The sequence below is a fragment of the Temnothorax nylanderi genome, unplaced genomic scaffold (genome assembly GCF_030848795.1).
Source record: "Temnothorax nylanderi isolate EJ_2023f unplaced genomic scaffold, tnyl_v1.0 TNYL_tig0009_pilon, whole genome shotgun sequence".
Classification (NCBI taxonomy): domain Eukaryota; kingdom Metazoa; phylum Arthropoda; class Insecta; order Hymenoptera; family Formicidae; genus Temnothorax; species Temnothorax nylanderi.
In genome coordinates this window covers 16,711-23,776 of record NW_027249071.1, presented here as the reverse complement: position 1 = coordinate 23,776, position 7,066 = coordinate 16,711, and positions in this window count along the sequence as shown.

Here is a 7,066-nt window from a genome sequence, read left to right as displayed (position 1 = left end):
TCTCTTTCTTCTTATTCCATTTCTTTCTTCGATCTTCGTTCCTCTATCGTTGTATTGTCTCCTCTATCGCGACGCTTCGCCGACAAATTCCTCCTGATTCCTTTTCATGTCTTTCTACGATTTTTCTGCCTCTGGTGTTATGCTTTCTGCTTTATTTAATTCTTTCTCGACAAATTTTTTAATTATTCAACTGTAATTTTCTTTTCATGTAATTTACTTTTTTTTTTTTCTTTTTATATCGCCGTTTCTGTTTTTCTTCTTTAATCCTTCTTCGTTAATTTTCTCTTTAATTCTTCTTGCTACACCATTTCTTTCTCCGATCTTCATTCTTCTATCACTACCTGCGTTGTCTTCTTTATCGCAATGTATCGCCGAAAGATTCTTGTTCATCCTTTTTAGCAATGACAATGCAATTCTCTTTCTTCCCCTTTATTCTTTCTGCTCATTTTGACCCTATATCAATAATTCTTCAAAATTGTTCTTCCTCTATGTCCATATCGTCGATGCTGCTTGATTTTTGTTGATGCTGCTTATTTCTTGTTTGTACGTTCCTTCCTTTTCTATCGTTGTTTTTCCTTCTTACTTCGATTCCTCGTCAACAAAATCTTCATAATTTTTCTTATATAATTTCCATCATCAATGCTGTTAGTCATTTCTTGACGCTGCTTGACGCTACTTTATATGTTCATTTTTCTTTCTTCTATCACTGTTTTCCTTGAACCTTTTTCGACAAATTTTTTCTTATTCTTGTTCGATTTCTATTTATCTCTTGAGCCTTCGTTCTTCTATCATTATTATGTCGTCTCTTCTTTGTCATCTTGCCAGTAAATTCTTCTTAACCCTTTTTTTACAACTTTTTCTTCGATCTTGTATCTCCTAACCCAATAATAATCCAAATAATCCAAATAATAATCCAAAGGCTGAAAATAAAGGCTGAAAATAATGAGACGCCTCCCTTTTTTCCGGGGGCATCTCTCTTATTATTTTAATCATATATATTATTTTTATATTATATATTACCTACTTATTAATATTATTAATTGTATTAATGTGTATTTTATAAACTTTATACTTATAAAAGAGGACCCGTTTTTACCGGACATCGTTGCAATTAAATGTACTTTGACTAAACCCGGCCTAGATTTTTTAAATAAAATTAAGTTACACTTTTAATTTCAGCTAAAATTCTGTCCAATAAAAATGGGCCAACTTGTAGAGGCCCTCCACCACCCCCGCCGATTCCAATCAGCGGTCCTCATTTTCTTGGATATAAGTTTCATATTTTTTTTTGTTTTTTTTTCACACACACACACACTTTTTTACTTTTTTACTTTTACACTTTTTAAATACAATTTATACAAATTTACACAATTCAGTCTATGTTAAAACCTAATACATAATAATACACAATAAAATAATATATAATTACACAGTATAAGAAAAAATTGTGTTACATATAAGATATCTTATTAATTCCGGATTACACAAAAACGTTGGAAATACGTATACTAACACATCGTCCGTATTTTATAGCAATAGAATATAACTCAACAGTGTATTGATAAGCATAATCTAATTACGCAATATTTATCATCAGTTATAAATTTAAAACTATACGTAGCTCACAAAACTTTATGTAGTGCGAGCAACCGCGACTGAGAAATTTATTAATAAAATTTGCAATTACCCCTCTTCAATCATAGAAAAAAATATTTCCAATATTGGCATGTTCGACAATATTTTGGAAAAAAAAAGAATTTTGTGGTAAATTCCGTTGCGGAAGTACAGTCAAAACTTCAGGTTGAGCCAATGATCGAATAAAACAAATCGCGTCGAATTTTAGCCAATAAATTGATCCACGATACTTGTGATACCTAATTGTGATATCCTATAACATATAATTTCTATAATATATATCGCTGATACAGCGCGAATCCTTCATACTTATTTTTATTTTACGCGATAATGAATATAACTTCAGAAGCATTAAACGTTTTCATTATACTTGTCTCTAAATGATTTCGATTAATCGTACCTGCAGATAGAATTTACACCACTATTAACCCTCTAAAGCTCTATCTTTCAAAATCTTATAGATCTTAAAGAATTGCGATCCCGTTATTATCACGTTCAAGAAAGGATAACTGACTCAATAATTTGGCCAGATTAAGGCCCCTCTGCCGAGTGATACACTGGTTAGCAATCAACCCAGAAAAGAATGATCTTTATGGTAACGAGCGACCTGAGTCTTGCTTCTTACCACTCTCCTTGAGATCAATCTGCGAAGGAAAGTTAAACGATTCGTCAAATATCGGCGGCCCCGCTGCAGGAGGAAACGAATCCCGTATCTTCCGGGCTGCTTCCGATAGTAGTGATTTCGGCAGCGAATCAATAACATTTACCGTTTTTTAACAATATAATGATAATTATACAATTCCCGAATATTTATTTTAATCGATATTCATCATTCTCTTTTATGCGAAATCAAAATTCGTGCGAGAAAATATAATGTTCTCCCATTATTACAAGATATATATGTACATAACTTTCTATTTAAAAATACATGGATAGAACAGTTTTTACGGAGAAGTGATTACAAACGAGTACATTTAAGAATAATGAAATACATGCACCTTTATCTTTATTTTTATATATGCGGGTACAAATAATTCTGGGGTACCAACTTAATCCGAGACAAGTCGAACCCAATAATAGATTCTGAAAAATTTTATATAGGAATATTTTACAATATATACCTTATCATTTATCAATTTCTTTATTACGTTTAAATTCAAATTATTGATATTTCATAATCTAATATCAGGGTACCCATTCGACTTGTATCGAATTTTTTAAGTACTCGCACATTTTTTATTACATTCATGGATGTACGACAAAGAAAAATTTTAAATATTTTCTAAAAATTAATAAAAAAAATTAATAAAAATTAAAAATCGAATAAAATGTCACCGTTTATGCATGTATTACATTATGAAAATATCTAAACTATTTAAATGCTAAAAAATTAATCTTTACGGTTTGACTCAGCTAACTCCCACTTATCTGGAAATGGTCTCTAAAAAGAGACCAAAAATTAAAGAAAAAAATACACGTTTGTAACTATATTTTCTTAAGCATGATTCGAATATATCGACAAGAGCATGCAAACTGCTTCTTGATTTGAATTTATTTTCTAAATAGTATAAATACTATAAATTTATCGTTATATCCATGCACATTTTACTATTAACAAGTTTCATTAATATAAAAATAATATATTACTATACTATTACTATACTATACTATTAATGGGAAGAATAAAATCTTCTCTAGAATATAATAATTAATTCAGCGATTATTAAACATGTGGTAGTCGTTATGAACTCACTGCCAAAATCACTGCTTCCGGAAACAGCTAGGAAAACCTGGGATTAATTTTGTCTCTGCAACGGTATAGCCTCCAACTTTCAACGAGACGCCGAATTAGACGTCGCGGACAGAGCTCACGAAAACCGACGAGAAATTACTCATCACGATAAAGATCATTTTCACTTTACGCCGCTACAAACCACGCATTCGCTAGCGTTCACCTGACGTGAGGGACAGCGATAAGGCTCATCGCCGAGGCAGCAATCGCGATCACGAACGTGGAAAAAACGCGGTGTTCGCATAGCCTTTCACAAATATTTACTGCGGAAAGAAATTTAAGAAATTAATTTAGTTCTAAATTAATTTCCTAAATTTAGGAACAAGCAATTTCGCGACTTTTGACTCGTAGCTGACGATATAATGCTTCTGAGGATATAACTCCTGAATCGGAACTATTTTCTCGAATACATTCGCGACTCATTGTCAGTAAAACGCAGATGTCAAATTTCACGAGTAGAAAGTTAATATTCGATCACTAGCTTAGCCTGAAATCTTTGTATTTTTATTTAAATAAAAAATTCTTATTATACATTATTAAAAAAATGGCGATAATTTCGCTATTAAAAGATAAAGTAAGAAATTTAAAAAAAATATTTAATAACATTTTAATTTAGAAAAATTTGTGTTATATACGCGTTTCAATTTCGTGTAACCCAGATTACACAAATTAGACATATAGGTACAATTTTTTATACAATTACATTTTATACAGTTTTATACAACAGAATGTAATGCTTTACATACTTCTTAACCTTTATACATGATTGCACTTTTATAGAAATAAATTTAAATTTTTTAAAATTATAAAGTACATTAAGTACATTAATTTCTTTTCGTGTTCGAATCATCCCTCCCGCATCGCTACCTATCCATATCCCTACCTACCCGATTTTTATCTAAGTTTTACCCGTATTCCTATACCTACCTACATGAATAATATTCCTACCTACCCGTGTTTTTATCTCGTATTTCTATAGTTATGATCGCGATCACCCGAAATTAGAAAAATGCGCACGAATTTGGTTTTAAATCGGAACCGTTTAGGAGTTTTTATGGAAAGTTTAATTTACGCGGAATTAATTCGGATTTAAGGGGCTTCCCTAGTGTGACAGGGCCTAAAATGAATGATTTTTAAAAGGAAAACGACAAAGCCAATTGATGAACAACTTTTCCCACATATTTTACTATATTTCAAGAGTGCATACAAATTTTTTCAAAATTTTATATCTGTTATTAAGCCCGTGCCAGCCATTTTTTTGGAGCGCCGCGAAAAAACGGTGACCACGATTGCAGCCGTTGTAGTTATCTGAAACAAAAAAGCAACAGGATTCTTAATCTACTTGAGTGTGGCTATCATCTGAAGCAGAATCATGAAAAAATATTGAAAATTTAAAAAATTATAGCGGTTATAATTATTAAAATAATTATTAAAATAATTATTTAAATAATTATTAAAATAATTATTAAAATAATTATTAAAATAATTATAATCGCTATAATTTTTTAAATTTTCAATATTTTTTCATGATTCTGCTTCAGACGATAGCCACACTCAAGTAGATTAAGAATCCTTTTGCTTTTTTGTTTCAGATAACTACAACGACTGCAATCGTGGTCACCGTTTTTTCGCGGCGCTCCAAAAAAAATGGCTGGCACGGGCTTAATAACAGATATAAAATTTTGAAAAAAATTTGTATGCACTCTTGAAATATAGTAAAATATGTGGGAAAAGTTGTTCATCAATTGGCTTTGTCGTTTTCCTTTTAAAAATCATTCATTTTAGGCCCTGTCACACTAGGGAAGCCCCTTAATTCAGATTTAATTCGAGACGTCATCTGTCCGTCTCTGATTACGTGCAATCGCACGTATACAAGAAAACCAGTTAGGCTTACCATTATGTACCTTTTACAAATTGATTGGTGTTATACACCAACCTACCTTGATCCTCTTCGTCTTCTTTCTTCTGGCCAGAGTGGACTCACCTTTTGCACTTGGCCGTATTCTGACTTCATACGATCAGAGATCGACAGCAAGGAGAAATACTCCTGCTGCCAGCAATAAGCGTAAAAGATTTTACGCTTTTGTACGATGCGCGAAACACGAACGCGTCGCGAAGGGGCCATCACATTAATTAAATCAATTATGGAATTAACCAATTAACAATAATAATAATAACTCCATTAGTATCTATACAAATTAATTGCGCATTTATTGTTTACACGCGTTATTTATTTGTATTAAAATATATTCAATAATTATATATAAAATACATATCCGATTGGAAACAAATCTGAATTTGAAAAAAAATCTCTATGTCGACAGCGTTTTTATTCAAAGAGATTCGATCGCGATTATGAAATTTATATTAAATTTTAAATATAAACTTTATAATATAAACAATAAAACTAATTAGAAAATAAACAGATCCGCCATTTGATAAAATCTAAAGCCCATATATGCGTATTTTCATCGATTCGAACGATTTAATATTGCTGAATCTTATCAAGAAGCATATATGCAAAGATGAGAAATTCAGATAAATGACGTAAGACCCGAAAAGAATAATTTTCCCACAACACACGATTAGAATTAATATAATAATAATCATAAATAAATTTTTATTTTGCCAGTCAAATAATAAACAACAATGGGAATATTAATCGACTCTACTGGCCATTATAATCGCCAAGACAATACGACCACAATTTGGTTTGATTATCGTCAAGACGCTCTTTTAACCAATATAAGCTACTCTAATCTTTGATACTTATATATAAGCATCTTATTTAAATAATTAAATTTATTGCGAAAAATATTACCTCAGCCAGGGTTCGAACCTGGAACCTCCCTCATTCCGTGATGGGTGACGACACCAGATTCGAACCCTGGCTGAGGTAATATCTTTCGCAATAAATTTAATTATTTAAATGAGATGCTTATATATAAGTATCAAAGATTAGAGCAGCTTATATTGGTTAAAAGAGCGTCTTGACGATAATCGAACCAAATTGTGGTCGTATTGTCTTGGCGATTATAATGGCCAGTAGAGTCGATTAATATTTCTATTGTTGATAATAATAATCACTTTGTACTTTGCATATTATTAAAATTACTTTTTATACAATATATTGTTTCAAAATAATTTTTAAGCGAGATGAAACTGATAGATTCTATACATAAGATAATTATTTTAAAAATCTTTTATTTTATAATAAAAAAGATATCGGATCTCACGTCACTTTACTACTTTAACTGGTATAAAATCCAGTTATCAATCACTACATATGAATAAGCTATAACAGATTAGGCTAAAGTCAATGCATAAAAAAAGGTAATAATAATTAATAACTGGAAGCATGTCTTTTATATAAAAAAGCGAGATCAATAACTTATATAAAATGTTACGTGATATGTATACATATATGTATCGCTCCTTTGCACTAACTTATATAAAGTTTAATCTTGGATAAATATTTAATAGGATATAATAGGAAAGAGGTAGATGAGAAAAGGAATAATACAATATTACACTTTTATAATACAATATTTGTAATAAATATTTTTCAGTATTATGATTACAATATTGTTTACTTTAATTATTTTTTATTTTATTATATTTTTTCATTTTTCTTATTGC